The sequence below is a fragment of the Jaculus jaculus genome, chromosome 6 (genome assembly GCF_020740685.1).
Source record: "Jaculus jaculus isolate mJacJac1 chromosome 6, mJacJac1.mat.Y.cur, whole genome shotgun sequence".
Classification (NCBI taxonomy): domain Eukaryota; kingdom Metazoa; phylum Chordata; class Mammalia; order Rodentia; family Dipodidae; genus Jaculus; species Jaculus jaculus.
In genome coordinates, this window is record NC_059107.1 from 13279500 (window position 1) to 13296388 (window position 16889).

Below are 16889 nucleotides of genomic sequence, written 5' to 3' on the forward strand. Positions count from 1 at the left end.
TCAACGCAGTTCTCAGACAGAATTGCCTGTCTCATGTAAGCATCTTGTCTCAAGGTGGTGATGCTGACTGTGATCCTGGCACTCAGGATGAGGAGAAACACCTAGGTCCAAGAACTCCATGCTAGCCTCTTCAATACGGGGTATTTTTTTAAATAATTTGTTTATTTGAGAGAGAGAGAGAAAGGAAGAAGCAGATAGAGAGAGAATGGGCATCCAGATCCTCTAGTCCCTGCAAACGAACTCCACACGCACGTGCCAGCTTGTGCAGATGGCTTACCTGAGTGCTGGGGTTGAACCTGGGTCCTTAGGCTTCCTGGGTAAGCATCTTCACTACTAAGCCATCTCTCCAGCCTTACATAGGGTATTTTTAATACCCTGTATTTATAAAAAATACAGGAGGATGAGAAAAAGGAGAAGGGGGGTCTTACCAGCACATATCTCATGCATTTGGGCAGAACATAAAATTGGCATGAAATAGATTCCGTAATAACTAAGAGTGAAGGGCTCAGAGTTTCTTCTAAAACTGTAAGTCAGTATTTTCCAACTTGATCATGTAATACCACCATCACTAAGGACAGAATCCCTTCAGGGCCTGACAACCCTGAAGACATCTTCAAGTTCAGGAGGAATATAAAGACTTACACTGAATGGAAAACGTCTCAGAAAATTCAGTGAATCTAGTTTATTTCTACTCAGTGAACTGATCTAGGACCAACTCCAAGAGCGTCTCAAAGGGCCTGGGATATTATTGTTCTAAACCCTGTGTTTTTAGACCTGTTGTTTTTTATTCCTTCTCTGTAATCCCATAGTCCCATCCTGTGACATTCTTTATAAGTAGACCCTCCTCTGTCTCTAGAAGCATCACCCACTCGTGAGCCTCTATAGCATCTTGGTATCTGTACATTACTGTGTCACCTGTAGTGTTGTGTTGCTCTTAATCAGCTCACTCACTTGTCCCCAGGGGATTGTAAACTTCACTTTTATCCCTTTATGATCATGGAACATAACAACTTCCCAACAACGGTTATGTTGTATAGCTCTGAAAGGAATATTATTCTAATTGAAGTAATTAATTTTTTCATTCAACACATATTTATTGAGTTATTATACTTTAGGAATAACATATTATTAAGGGAAATTTCAAAGTTAACAGGACTCGGGGAACAAATATAAGTTATACTAATTTATAAGTATAATATACTATAAAAGCATTGTATATTAGTGTCTATATGCCCATCCTCTGGAAATCTCTTAAAATGTACCCCCATAATATGTGATATTTTATGTTCAACCCTGTATAATAATTCTAATGCACATCAGGATTCCATGGCTACTGAGCAAAAGGGATGGAAAATGGATAATCATGTACAGATATCTGGGCAGTAGATCATTATTACTCTCTGTCATGCTCCTCCAAAGAGCAATTTCACATTCTTCTTTCTCTTCACCTTTTCAACAGCCCCCCATACCACCTCCTCTTTCTGATGGCTTTGTCTCATCTTTCATAGAAAAACAAATGTGATCAAAGGAGGACCTCCATTCATTCTGATCTACATGATTGTGCTTATCTCCTACCTTCTTCCAGTGACTGAGAGAAGCTTCCCTGGCTCCTCCTTAAGCCAACCCTTCTGCTCTGGCCATGGAACCTATTCCCTGTAGCTCCCCAAGGATGTGAGTCCAACAAGTTAGCCACTTTCCACCCACCTGTGTCTTCAGCTTTTCTCCCTAGCTCATTCCCCCCACAGACTAAGTGTACTGTTGTCTCTTATGAAGGAAAAGAAAAGGCAGAGACCGTCTTCTGCCTCCACATTGTCCCACAACCATCCCCCTTACCTGCTGTCCCCCACTGGAACATGTCTTGAAAGGGTTGTCTTTCCTCACTCTGTCCCCTTCTTTCTCTCCCCACATTCTCCATCCATCCATATTGTGCTTTCTGCCACTCCAAAGAACACCTGTTTCTACTTCCACCACTGGTAGAATTCACCTGAAATTAATAAAAGTTAAACTTTAGTTTAACCTCACTTTGAAAAGCCTTTTCAGGTTTCTATACCAAGATGTACAGCATTGTCAGGAAAAAAAATGCAAGGCATTTCCAACACTGGTAGCTTCTAGGGCAGGAGAGGAGCAGTGATGACAGTGAGAGGTGGTTAGAGGCTAGGTACTTTCCGAAGAAGATGAACACATCAGATACAAAGTATGAAAGAAGGATTTTTATGTTTCTTTTCTTTTTAAATTTTTTTCTATTCTTTCTTTTTCTTTTTTGTATGAGTGAATGGAAGACTATACTTGTCATTTATGGAAATGTTGGGAGGCAGCACTTAAGATTTTATTTTCCTTTATTTAAGATTTTTGCAAGATAGGTGATAGATGATAGATAGATAGATGGATAGATAGAAAGAAAGAAAGAAAGAAAGAAAGAAAGAAAGAAAGAAAGAAAGAAAGAAAGATAGATAGATAGGTGGACATGGGCCTTGTGAACACTAGTCAAACATTCTGCCAGTGAGCTGTAACTCCAGTCCTAATGGCTTCGACTTTTTGGTACTACACATCTGCTTCCACATGACTCTTGATATTTCCTACATGTTAGTCAAAATCTGCCCATACGTCTCTTTCCAGACAATTATCTAATCAGGAGTAGGAGGACTAAAGAGAGAAAAGGGATTTTAGTCAAGGACATCCAGGGCAGTCCAGGTGCTGAAAGGGCCCATAAGTGCTTTTAAGGAATTACACCATTTTCCTCAGTGAAATGGAAAACCTCTGGACAGACTTAACCTGGAGCTCATTCAGATTTTCATTTTGAAATGGTGCTTTGATATGTTCAAACCTAAAAGAACAGTTATTGGATTGCTTGATAACCTCTAGAATTTGAGATTGGAGGTATTCAGTAGCCAGTATCGTCATTTATGTTTACAAAGAAAGTCATATATTGACTGTATTTTTTAATGCACCATCAAATAGATTGAATAATTCTCAATTTTCACTTTTTCCAAAATGTAGAATGCCTAAAAATCAAATAGGTAGATGGAAAATGTGTGGACCCAATGTAGCCTTATGTTTTTGAAATTATATTAGGTCTGCTCCTGTGATCTGAGTCTCACAGACTTCAATGCTCTTGCTCTCCCTATTCTTCTGATTTATGAGAGAGGCATGTGCAGGTAAAGTTCCCATATGTCAGCTGAAATGACAAACCATGCATTTGTGTTGCATATAACAGGGTTGCTGCTGGTCATAAAGTGGTGACTCAGCTTTTCGGCTGTTGTTTAAAATAGCTTTTAGAAGCCAGTAGCTAAAATTCTTTTCATTAATGTCATTATGCCCTGGATCTTGGGTGAATTTTCTACCCCTAAAGGTGCAGACCTCCTTTACTCATTTATAGTCCTTTGAACAACACCTAACTTTTGAAATCACATTGTTCCTTCCATGAACTCTTTTGACCCCCTTTTTTCCCCATTAAATTCTACCTGGCCATTAAATTAAAGATGCCACAAAAATGTGGAAACATTTCCTCCATGTTCTATTCCCAAACATGTTTGGGGATGGGTGCTTTGGAACTCACCCTAATAAAGACAAAGATAAAAGATCTGAATTTTCTTGTAAAATGATTCTCAGTAAGAAGCAATATTGTCTTTGCTTTTCATTCTGCACACAGCTCTTGAGGGAAATGAGCTTTATATAGCTTCTCTTTGTGATATGTTAGGAGTTCTGTTTGAGGCAAAATTAAATACCCAAGGTTAAATATATTCAGACTTTAATATTTTAGTTTGTATTCTCTTTCTCCCTCTTTATGGTGGGAGGGGGATGACTACTGCAGGCCTCTTGTGCACTGCATGACATCTCAGGGAGGCACGAGCCGCCCTTCGTTCCAAGCTGTCTTCTAGGACCTCAGCATGCAGCAGCAGCACTCTTGACTCCTCTGGGTCTTCTCATGCATATTACCCAGTTAAAAGTTTGAAAAGGCAGACATCATGCCTCCCAGCACGGAAAAGGACAGCCATGCTTGTTCATTATTGTAGTGACAATATTTCTTCCTGAAGCCAAGAAAAGCAAATTACTGCCCATTATGTAAAGGCTTGGAGACTGCAGAGATGGCTCAGTAGTTAAGGTGCTTGCCTACAAAACCTAAGGAACCCCAGCTCAGTTCCCTAGTACCCATGTAAATCCAGATGCACAAAGTGGCACATGTGTCTGAACTTCATTCATTACAGTGCCTAGAGGCCCTGGTGCACCCATTTTCTGTCTTCCTCCCTCTCTCTCTCCCTCTCTCTCTCTCTCTCTCTCTCTCTCTCTCTCTCTCTCTCTCTCTCTCTCTCTCAAATAAACAAATAAAAGAAAAGGCTTGTTGAGTAGGGAAGATGGTTCAGAGGGTGATACTGAATTCAGATCCCCAGAACCTACATAAAATGACAGTGCTAGGGAGGCAGAGACAGGTAATCTCTGGCACTTACCAGGTGCTAGTCTAGGTTCAGCATAAGATTCTGTCTCAAAAATTAAGGTGTAGAACTGTACAGTAAAACATCCAAGGTCCACTTCTGGCCTCCACTGCATGCATACACATTTGCCCACATACCTACACACATTAATCCACATGCACAGACATACCACATACATACACATGCAAAGCAAACATTTCGGTCTAAGGATATGCCTCTGTAGTAGTGTTAGCTTAGTATGCTCGAGGCTCTGGGTTTGACCCTCGCCCCCCACCCCCAACACACACACTTGGGTTCCCTGGCTTAGAGTCTCCTGTAGCACAAGCCACTGCATTGGAAGACATACATCAAGGTGTGTGTTTATACTGTGCCAGCCCATGAGGTCTGAAGACAGGAAATGCTGATCGCTGTGATGTCGTTTATGGTGCATGCTGTTACATGAGTAATGATGTCCCTTGTCTATGACTTGGAAGTCTCCTGTCATCAACCTACCAGTAACCTTGTTGCTTTCCAAGTAAGGTGAAATCTCAGATTCTCCGTGGCTATTTGCATATATGAAAAGCATATTTGTAATATCTTATTTATTTATTTGCATGCAAAGAGAGAGAAGAGATACATACGCACAGACAGAATGGGCACACCAGGGCCTCTAGTCACAGCAAACGAACTCCATATGCATGCACCACTTTGTGCATCTGGCTTTATGTGGGTAATGGAGAATGGAACTCCAGTCATTAGGCTTTGCAGGCAAGAACTTTAACCACAGAGCCACCTCTCCAGCCCCCACAGCATACTTTTGAATGTTATTAAAACAAGGAAAGTAAAACACTGCTTTAAAAATCAGTAGTAGCTGACTCTGGAAGATGGATTGTAATGCCTCTACACTTACCTGTTCTTTGTTTCTTTTAGTTCTCTCAAACTCTTCCCTCTGCTTGGAATTTTCTTCTTTGCACATATTTATCTAAGTCACTTGAAGAATGGCATTTGGAAAGTTCTGTGAATGGCATTCCCTTTTAATATGCATGTGAGAAATGAATGGCCCATGCTGTGAAAACTGACTGAAGTAAAGGGATTCATCCACAGTGACATTTCTGTGCTGAGCTAAGGCAACACCTTGAATAAGCACTATTCATTCATATATTCACACGTTGCTCAATTATGTACCTCATTTGGACCAGGAACAATGTTTGACCTTAAAAATGCAGAAGTAAATGGAATTTCAAATGGGAAAGTGGGGGGGAGGGTATTACCATGGGATATTTTTTATAATCATGGAAAATGTTAATAAAAATTGTGAAAAGATAAAAAAAAATAAAAAATAAAAACAAAAAAAATACAGAAGTAGGGAATTTTTTAGTAAAGCCAGGAATAAATGAATAAAAAACAATGAGATGATGAAATTCATGCTGACATAAGTTTGAAATCTTCCCTCATGATTAATGCTTTATGGAGAGAAAAATTTCCACAAGATGTGGCTTCTTAATATATCTGTGTCTGAGTATGGAATGACTTGGCACTCACTGACTCCTAACCAGCCATCCATTAGCATATACCTCTGAGAGAGGAATGAAGTGTGCCTACTATACAGGCACACCATTAGCAAGAACTTTGGCCTCAAGTGAAAGAATTTCCAACTCATGAAGAAAAGTCCATGGAACACTGTTGTTATGGGCACTTATGAATTCAGACACACTCAACCAGTGTAATCAGAATTCTTCACTCATTCTACTTCTGTTTCCTCTCGTGTAGGTTTCATACCCAGGAAGGGTCTGCACAGATCTGTCACAGTGCTTGCAGGCTCTTTACCATCCTTTAACTTACCCCAGAGGAAAAAGAGAAATCATATCTTTTCAACAGTTGCAATAAAGGTGCTGGACTTAAACACCAGTGGGTGGACTTGGATCACATTCATATTCCTGAACCAGTAATGGGTGGCCAAGGGAAACAGTGCACAGAGTGGTGAGATGGGTCATGTGACCCTTCCTGGGGTTAAAGCCAAACCTACCTGAAACATGTCACCTAACTGCATGGGCGATTAGCATGACTAGAGAAATGCAAAGTCAAACATTGGCAGGGGAGACCAAGAATGTCAGTCTTCTACCTACAGTTCTTTGTATTTGAAATGTTCGACTATAGCTAAGTATTTGTTAAAATTATTAAGTGGTTCTGGTAAAACCAGGAGAGTTGTTTTTAGCAAAGCAAGTATCAACTAACCAATGAATGACAAGGTATAGAACAATGCTTTCATGTTTTCATCATCCTAAACATTGCTCCAAAGTACTTAACAGTACTAAAAAAGCAAGAGCCTTCCTCCTCCTTTTCCTCCAAGTTATATTGTTATTTCACTTAATTATAGCTACAGGACACTTATGCTGTCATGCTGGAAGAGTAACCTTCCTCCTAGGACTAAAACAGAATTCTGAAATGCTAATCTCAACATCATACCCAGATATTTCTTAACATTAACTGGAGGAACCACATTTAATGTGAAAATCTAATATAGATGAGAAGACATGACATTTTACCTCTCTAATTTGGCTCTATAGTTCATAGTCATTCATACACAGTAATGATTCATCACAATACATGTGTTATAGTCATCCTCAAGGTCATAGATTATCAAAGCAGGCACTCTGTTTCCCCCATAGTGAAGTTTTAATTTATAGATTGGGCCCCATTATTTCTCTAATATAAATCCATCTGTGAGAATATATATAAAACATTTCTGATAGATTGGATCATTAGAAAATATATTTGCTACCCTTCCCTGCAAGAGACTAGCGTTGTACTGCTCCTGTCGGGAATCACGTAGCTTGCTTTGACCACAGCGACACATGCTACTTCCCAGCAGGAGTGTTAAAAGCCATTAGCTCTACCCTTTCCTCTCCTCCTCCCTGCACTGACATCAGCGTTTATTTTATAAGCCACTGATATTCTGGGTCCTCAGTATTATATCATATTTTATCCCTACGAATACAGACCCACAGATTTAAAAAGAAATTGTATCACTTGAAATGTGGTTACCTTACTATCTACAAATAGAAAGCCTTTCAGGTCGCTCCCATCTGAACTTCAGAGAGATGTGTTTCATTAATTAGATGAACTTGGTATCTTGACTGCTGGCAGCTATGTGGGACTCACTTGCTCCAATCCTGCCTAGACTTCACTGAGCTCTCAGAATTGAGATTCTGCCACTATTCTATGATCACAGATATGAAAGAGTCCCTTACCATTTACTTCTAATATTTGATGTTGTGTCTTGGCCAATCCTTTAATAGTGATGTGACTTAGTTCCTGCCCTTCACTACTACTTTGTTTTCATTCATCGTGAGTTCAAATATTTGTACTAAAATGCTTCAGTCTACCTGGAACATCATATTCAATTTCATAATAAAGTAAACACCATTTGAAGGATATATGTAAACCTTTATTTTTCTTTCCCATCTCTATAAAAGTTATGATAGTTTACTGTGTCATCTATGACCTGTATATGTAATCTTAAATTATATGTATAGCAAGTACTAAATAATGTATAACAATTGATGACAGAATAAAAAGTAGATTTTATAGAGAGATTATTTATTTAAATTTCCTGTCCTTATATACAGCATGGCTTTATGATCAGTTAATTTAGGATACCACATTCCCTTGTTAATCCCTCTCTGATTATGTGTTTTACTTGTGAGCCTAATGATAGCATCATACCAAGGAACCTGGGCAATGGTCCTTGACTTTCAACTTTCAACTTGGTCCTGGGGTGTATTAGCTTTTTTTTTTTTTAATATTTTATTTATTTATTTATTTGATTATTTGAGAGTGACAGAGAGAGAAAGAGGCAGATAGAGAGTGAGAGAGAGAATGGGCGCGTCAGGGCTTCCAGCCACTGCAAACAAACTCCAGATGTGTGCACCCCTTTGTGCATCTGGCTAACATGGGACCTGGGGAACCGAGCCTCGAACCGGGGTCCATAGGCTTCACAGGCAAGCACTTAACCGCTAAGCCATCTCTCCAGCCCGGGTGTATTAGCTTTGACTCCATGTCTGATACCCCAGAACCTCTTGTCAGCTCTCTCATTCAAGATTTTGACTTGACTTGACTACACTAATGATGCAATACACCTTTTTCCTTATAATTGATGATGTTCGAATAGAATAAAAACTCAATCTATTGCCTGAACAGGTAGAAGAAAAGTTGTAAAATAACAAAAAGTAGCATGTTAACAAGTTTTCCAACAAACATAATCAGTGTTGTACACAAATAGGTTCAGTTACAGATGCACATGTGAAAATGTTTCTTCATAAATTAAGCCGAAAACAAACTCATTAAAAAAAATTAAAATTGAGGGCTGGAGAGGTGCCTTAGTGGTTAAGGTGCTTGCCTGCAAAGCCTAAGGACCCATGTTTGACTCTCTAGATCCCATGTAAGTCAGACCCACAAGGTAAGGCAAGCACAGGTTCATACATGCCCTGTAATGGCACAAGCATCTGGAGTTCAATTACAGTGGCTAAGGCCCAGGCATGCCAACTCTCTCTAAATATGCATATACATATACATACATATATATATAATAAAAATTTGCTCACTGTAGTCTTTCCATGTATAGATTAAGATGGTACTATAATCTGTTTTCTATTGTAAAATGCCTGAGCCCAAGTAATCTATAAAGAGCAGAAGCTGGAGCAGAGATGGCCATTCGCCTTCCATGCATAAAGCCTTGGTTCTGTCTCTAGCACTCCCCCCCAACACACACAATTGGCTCCTAATTGTGGAGGCTGGGAAATCCAAGAACATGAGCCGAGCATCCATCTTTCCAACCCCATTTGTATTCTGTAATAGACAAGGAATGCCCCCCTTCTTTTGGGAATAATCGTAGCATGAGATGAGTCATGTGCAAGGAAACCTTGATATACATTGACTCAACAGTGATAACCAGTTATGGCAGAGAGACAAAAAGTGACCTTAAATGTCATTTGCCTTTTTTTCTCAATGACAACTTTGTGTAGTTGGAAAGAAAATCACTTGAAGATCTAAAGGGCTATAAGTCTGTCTCTGCTTCTAATAAGAAACCACTACATTTCTCTGAAGTGTATTTTCTTCTGCTGAGGGAATTCTATATCGATGTCTCCCACACTTGGGAAAGCACACACTTTTGCTGGGTGTTGTCACCGTGAAAGAACATTCACTTCAGAACACTTCTGGCCTGACTAGGTCAAGGATTAAGTCATGTTGGTGGTAACTCAAGGGTTACTTCTTAATGGATTTTTGTACTTCTTAATAAGGAGAAACCATGAATTTGGATCTTTTATTACATAGCCACTTCCAGATAAAAATATTGTTGTCCTGTTATTGCATTAATTGTCCTGCTCATTGGGACAAGAGATGTTACTAATTCAGAGTAATAGAACAAAGTAACCTTTTAGAACTAGGTATCAATTTAAAAGAAATAAATGTCAGTATCAGTGGGATATATGGCTAAATTTCTGACACAAGATAGATGATTTGTAAGGACTTTTAGAGTCTATATTTTTTTTTGAGGTAGAGTCTTATTGTAGACCAAGCTGACTTGGAACTCATGCTAAACTTGCATGGATTTGCAGACTAAAGCATTTATCTTCTAATACATTTGTTACTTATCTGAAAATGGAAAGAACTGAGCAAATGGGAAAGTCCCACTACTTTGGAAAACAGTAAATTGTCAGATTGTATTAAGGAAATAACTGGTAGGGCACTCATAAATTCAGGAGAAATATCAGGTAAATTTTTTTCTACCCTGTTAAAGGCATCCAGAAGTCCTACAAATTAAACCCACAAAGGACAGGTTGGAAGAGGAAATATGTTTATTTCATATACATATGGGGGGGGGGGGGGGTCTCTGTGAAATCCCCACAGGAGCAGAGGCAGTAAGATCTGTTGCCTTCAACTCAAAATAATCCTTATACCAAGATGGCATACTTGTGATGTCCCTTTTCAGGACAATATGCAAAGGCCACACACAAAGGCCATATGCTGACAAAAAATGTAGCAAGAGGTTGAAATGGCAGGGTGTTTGCACAGGGAACACAGAAATGAGCTAGCCAAGTCGGGCGTGGTGGCACACACCTTTAATCCCAGCACTCGGGAGGCAGAGGTAGGAGGATCACCATGAGTTCAAGGCCACCCTGAAAATGCAGAGTGAATTCCAGGTCAGCCTGGGCCAGAGTGAGACCCTACCTCAAAAAGCAAAAAAAAAGAAAAAAAGAAAGAAAAAACAAATGAGCTTCCACAGACACCGGTAGGAATCTGACCACAAGGACAGAAGGACCTGAATGAAGTTGCCACTCCTGCCCCTGGCTAGGCCTTTCCTTTCCCTGTGAACAATGTTATAATGAGAAACTCCATGTAAGTGAAGTTAGCAATTAGCATCCGAAGCTCTGGACTCCTAGCCAGCTGCACCCCGGATGAAATCTGGGAAGGGAAGGAAAGGGGGTTGACGCTGAAGAGAGGCACTGAGGGGCAGAACTCAAGAGGACATGTTAAGGGTAAAAATGAAGTGATCTGTACACTGTGGAGTATGTGGACAACTGAATGTTTTTGTTTTCTTTCTTCCTCTACGCTACAACGTATGTGTAGAGTGAATCACATTTAGGCTCACTTGTTTGTTCTACCCTTGTTTACTCATTAATATACTGCCAGGAAAGAAAGTTAGATGTGTAAAGAGTAAGAGTTACTTACTTATGACGTGTGTGACGGGTTTAAAGTGGATCCACTGAAACTTCTTGTTAATGTGATTTATTCCGCTTTCCTCCGAGAAGCCAGGATGGGACTCTACATTCAAAACCCACCTTCCCAAAGTCTTTGCCTCCAGGGAACCTTGATAGGAGAGTGAGCCAACTGCTGGGAGCGTTGCAGTCTTCCTCTCCTCCTCCGGCATGGCAGCTGTAGGATTTGGAGAATTAGCATGCCTCTTCGGCCCATTTCTTATCAGCCTTGTCCACTATAGGTTACTGGAAGTACTCCATGCCAGAAACATAGCAAGTGCCCGAAACTCATATATTCCTCATCCAACACTCTTACTGGATTTGTAAGTCGTGGTAGACAAAAAAAAAAAAAAAAGGCAAAGATGTACTTTCTGCATAAGCCAAGGCTTAGTGGAAAACAGATACTAGCAGACTGGATTTGTGTATTTTGACATACTCAGGGAAAAAAAAAAAAAAGCCAAAATAAACCTCCCCACGAAAGCAATTTTAACCTGGATCAACATCACTGCAGTTCCCAGGAAATACTCTCACTTTTTAAAAGTGAGCAATTTTCTGGCCGGGGTCACACAATGCTTGCCCCATGGAGGTAGATGCCTAGAACTTCCTGTCTGAATACATGCTGTCATCTTCCCAATCACCACTGAGGATGTTGTTGTAGCTTCCTAACATTAAGTCCCTGCAGATAGATGAGCTTCCCAGTATCCCCCTATGGAGTAGGCAGAGATAAAAGAGAAAACAGAGTTCAGATTTAAAAAGAAAGAAAGAACTTTCTGATGAAGGAGACTTCTGCCAGCTTTCAGCATCAACATCAAGACTTATTAATCCATTGGATTTTGCCAGAGGCTGGCTGGGAGGAGTGGCAACTTTACTTCTTGCTGGGACTTCAGGAAAAGGCTAATCCCAGGCTCTGACCTGGCTTTGCTTCCTGAGAGAACCCTGGGAGCTTTAATTCAGAACATGCAACTTTTTAATCAGATTTCATATTTTAATGACAGCCTGAAACTCCCCAAAGCAAGGTGCATCGTAAGTACAACCATCCACCAAGGTGTGCCAACGACAGTCCAACACCATGGCCAGTTGTTACAGGAGGATTCAGGCATGCTACTGGCTCTGTAGATACTTAAGACCACACAAGGTGAGCTGCTAGTCTAGAAGAGGATTATGGCAACTAAATACAAGAGTCGTCAACTTTTTTCTAATTCTGAAGGCCAGATGTGATGGCACATACCTTTATTTATTTATTTCGTTTATTTATTTAAGAGGAAAAGAGAGGCAGACAGAGAGAGAGAGAGAAAATAGTCATGCCAGGGCCTCCAGCCACTGCAAATGAACTCCAAACACGTGAGCCTTCTTGTGCATCTGGCTTACATGGATCCTTTGGCTTTACAGGTGAACGCCTTAACTGCTAAACCATCTCTCCAGCCAAGCATCATTATTTTTTAAATATTTGTTTTATTTTTATTTATTTATTTGAAAGTGACAGACAGAAAAAGAGGGAGAGAGAGAGAGAGAGAGAGAATGGGCACGCTGGGGCCTCCAGACACTACAAGTGACCTCGATGCATGTGCCCTCTTGTGCATCTGGCTAACATGAGTCCTGGGGAATCAAGCCTCAAGCCAGGGTCCTTAGGCTTCACAGGCAAGTGCTTAACCACTAAGCCATCTCTGCGGCCCCAAGAGTCATTATTTTATCAATTCATATTTAATGACTAAAAGTCCATTTTCTCAGGTAGTGTTCACGATATTGATCAACTTTCATACTAGGTAGAAGTCATTGCTGCAAGTATTAGAGATTAGAGAGAGTTGAGTGAAGCTAAAAGAGAGAGGCGTGTGATCAGTTGTCAGGTTTCTCACAGACTCCAAGGACAAACCCAGCATCCAATTTCTTGGGAGACACTTATAGGCAGGGTCTGAGTGGCATACAATCTTCTCTCGGTGCTCCTCAGACCATGTGGTAGAAGTAGCCTGTCTCTGAACTGTACACAAATCTCTGTTTCTCCCCTTCCATTGCCCAAGGTCCCTTTAATATGCTGCTTACCTTTCTTTGAGAAAAGCATCCGCCAATTCCTCTACTTGTTTCCACCCTGTTGCTCTCTCTAACATCCGTATTTCCCTCATAACAATCCCCACTGGGCAGCCATCCTTTCTGTGTGTCTCCAGTAGAGGATGGACAGGGATATGTCGCATGGGAACATGAGCTTTGCTACCTCTGTATTATCAAGTAGATAACACTGTCCCCCAAACAGCAACTGGGTCCATATTAACTACATTAACATGAATACAGGATCAAAGATGAGGGACACATAGAAATGACCAGAGGTGACTGGGTAGGTAAAGGGAACAGTTTGAGGAGAGACTTCCTGAAATACCTAATAAAACTTTGTTGCCTGGGTCTACCTCTAGTATTGAAACAGGATGTATATTAAACAATGGTCCTGTCTTTGAACTGCTTAATTTACTTATTTGAGAGAGAGAGAGGGAGGGAGAGAGCGAATGGGAGCACCAAGGCTTCTAGCCACTGCAAATGATCTCCAGATGCATGTGCCCCCTTGTGCATCTGGCTTACATGGGTCCTGGGGAATTGAACCGTGGTCCTTTGGCTTTGCAGGCAAATGCCTTAACCACTAAGCCATCTCTCCTGCCCTGAACTGCTTAATCTTAATAACTGCACCACTCTTGCAGGATTATGAGGAAGGAGGTCCCAACCATACCAGACAAATGTTCCAGTCACCTGTTCACTGCAACATACATGAAAATTGATTTCAAATAGAAAGCCAGTAGTCATTTATAGATGACCGTCGTTATTTGCAGAGCTAGTATCTGTGAATCTCTCCCACCAGAATGCATTTGTAACTCTGTCACTGGTACACACGCACTGTTTACGTAGCTCATGGCTGTGTACTGATCACTGAGAAACTGGAGCCAACAGGCACTTACACTCTCTGTGGAGGATGAAGAGGAAATCCTCAGCCAGTTTGTTTTAACTCATAAATGAGCATCAAATTCCTACCACATTAAGAAAAATGTGCTTTAGGGCTGGAGAGATGGCTCAGTGGTAAGGCGCTTGCCTGCAAAACCTAAGGACCCAGGTTTGATTCCTCCTCAGTACCCATGTAAAGCCAGATGCGCTAATGGCTCAGGCATCTGGGATTCATTTGCAGCGATAGACGCCCAGTATGTTCATTCTCTCTGTCTCTATCTCTTCTCTCTTTCTCTCTCTCTGCTTGCAAATAAATAAATAAATTTAATGTGCTTTTGATTTTGCTATCTTCTGTTGTTTCGGGCCATAGTCCCAAAGGGCTGGCTAGTTTTTCCAAGAATAAGAGGCTGACATGCACCTTACAGTGAAAATATGTGTGATGTAGACTTCCGCGGGAATGGGACAACATGTTATGTCTTTATCAGGTGACAAAAACGTGACCAGAGGCTTTCAGGAACCTCCTGTTGGTTTCCCCTAAGAGCAATGGTTCACAATATGCTGTTTGGACATACTCAGATTCTATAGAACACAGGTACTATGAATGACTGTCATCTGTATGTATTAATCATACAGGATTCACTTCCAGGAATTTTCATACTTTTTTTTTTTGGTTTTTCAAGATAGGGTCTCACTCTAGCTCAGGCTGACCTGGAATTAACTATGTAATCTCAGGGTGGCCTCGAACTCACAGCGATCCTCCTATCTCTGCCTCCCAAGTGCTGGGATTAAAGGCATGCACCACCACACCTGTCTCGTACTTACTTTTATTTACCATGTTAAGTAGATGGTCCTTGAAGCACATATTTTTTGTTATTTTTTTTTCTCAAAGCAAGCCATGCAGAATCCAAATTTTTGATTAAAAATGTGCAATTTCAATGAGTCATTTTGCTTTTTTCTTCACTACTTATCTAAGTTGGTCTCAGTACATTGATGTCAGAGTTGTGAAAACTATATAGATCCGTCTGTAACTTCTTGGGGTTCAATGCCTGTGGTGCTCTTCTGTTGTCTGGAGAGCAGGAGATGACATTTGTTAGACTTTATTGTTGACAGGCTCAGGAAAGGGCCCATTGAGCTATGAAACTTGACATTTGGTACCCAGCCACTCAATCTACAATAGAGAAGATAAGGAAAAATGTGCGGTATTCTTCCCAGTACGTGTGGTCAGTTATCACATGGCCTTCCACTTATGGGAGTCCGAAAATCAATTAAGGAATAAAGAGGAAGGGGACAGAAAAGGTGAGGAATGGAGATGAAATTCAATGCCGTCATGATAAAGTGGCCGTCTCTCACATTAAGTGGGAAGGGCAGGGCTTATCACCCTTAAGCCAGTAGAAGCTCACGAGTAAAGGGCGATGTGGGTTTTGAAGTTGAGTTTCACACTCAGTGAGGATCATGAAGGCAAAAAGATGAGAAGAAGTACTTGTCACACTTCACTTTCGGGGTGTGCAAATGGTCTCCCTTTGAGCCAGCCCTGGCTGGTGCCACATGCTAGCTTCTCCCCACCATCATCAATGACTAACCCGTGCCGCACTCCAGCGTCAGTCTGTGCTTCATCCAACAAGCCCTTCCTTGGAGTGGCTGCAGAATGCCAGAGTAGGTCAGACTTGGGGACACTCTATTGTCTCAAGTGTGTGGGCTATGAAGTGGGGGCGCAGGCAGACGGGAATTACAGCACCCCCACTGGCTATGTGGTGACTCACTGGCCCTGGCCTCACTCTACACAACTGTAAGACATAGATAAATAGCAGCGCCAACCTCCTAAGTCTGTTGTGAGAATTACAGAAGATAATCCGCGTATCGACACCCCGCACGGTGCTTGGCATAAAGGGAGTGCTTGTCGGACGAGCAGGAGAGCATCCACTGTGCCAAGGTGCCCTCAGCAAAGAAAGGGTGGTAAGACAAGAGTGTTGTGAGCCAACTCCTATAGGGCCAAAGTGAGTATTTTAGAACAGATTTTTTTTTTAAATACGTTTGCATGGTGTTAAGTAATGCACTGACATCAGTTGTACTAAAGTAAAAAAGAAGATGGTATATTATAGAAATTACATTAACTAGAAAAACTGCAAAGCACCCTTAGCCCTATAATTCCCCTCCACTCTGGTTGGCCTCCATGATGCACCACAGCTCCCGAATCCACTGATGTGAAGTCCTACTAGGGCCGTTAACCAGGAAGTGTTAACAACTCACTCCTGTGGGCAGGGCATGCTCTCTGGTCAGACTCACGTGCATTATCTGACTCACACGTCACAGTCACAGTTGTCTTCCAAGTTCTTATTACCCTACCTCTTAGAAGAGCAGGGAGGCTACCGGAACTTCAGCTAGGAAAGGCCTGGAATTGTAAAGCCCATTTTCTGTACCGGGACTCCCTAGATCCTCCCAGAAATCCCTAGAGAATGTGCATGTGGTGGTGATGTTGTTCTGAAGTCAGGCAACTTGCCTCAGCCTCTGCTTCTCATCTATGTGGCATCTGTTTTCCAATTTGGAAACATGGGAGTGACATCACCTGCTTCAGAGAGTGGCTGTGAGCAGTCCCTAAGACATTAATACAAAGTGGTCAGCACAGTGCTGGACACACACACACACTATGCAGTCCACTGGGACTGTGTGTGGCCCGTGTGTTTTTGGGGCCTAATGCTCAGACACAGGGGAACTCTTAAGCAATTCCTCACAAAGCTCCTCTCTACCATCCCCCAGCTCCCTGTTGGGACTTAGCCAGCATGTCCTGTGTGTACAGAGGAAATGC

The 16889-nt window shown here is 41.4% G+C and overlaps 1 protein-coding gene across 2 annotated transcripts in view; it reads left to right on the forward strand.

The window, feature by feature from the left end:
• Positions 1-16889, forward strand: part of Sgcd (sarcoglycan delta) — a 538890-nt gene that overhangs the window by 490370 nt on the left and 31631 nt on the right. The gene's annotated exons all lie outside the window — the stretch shown is intronic.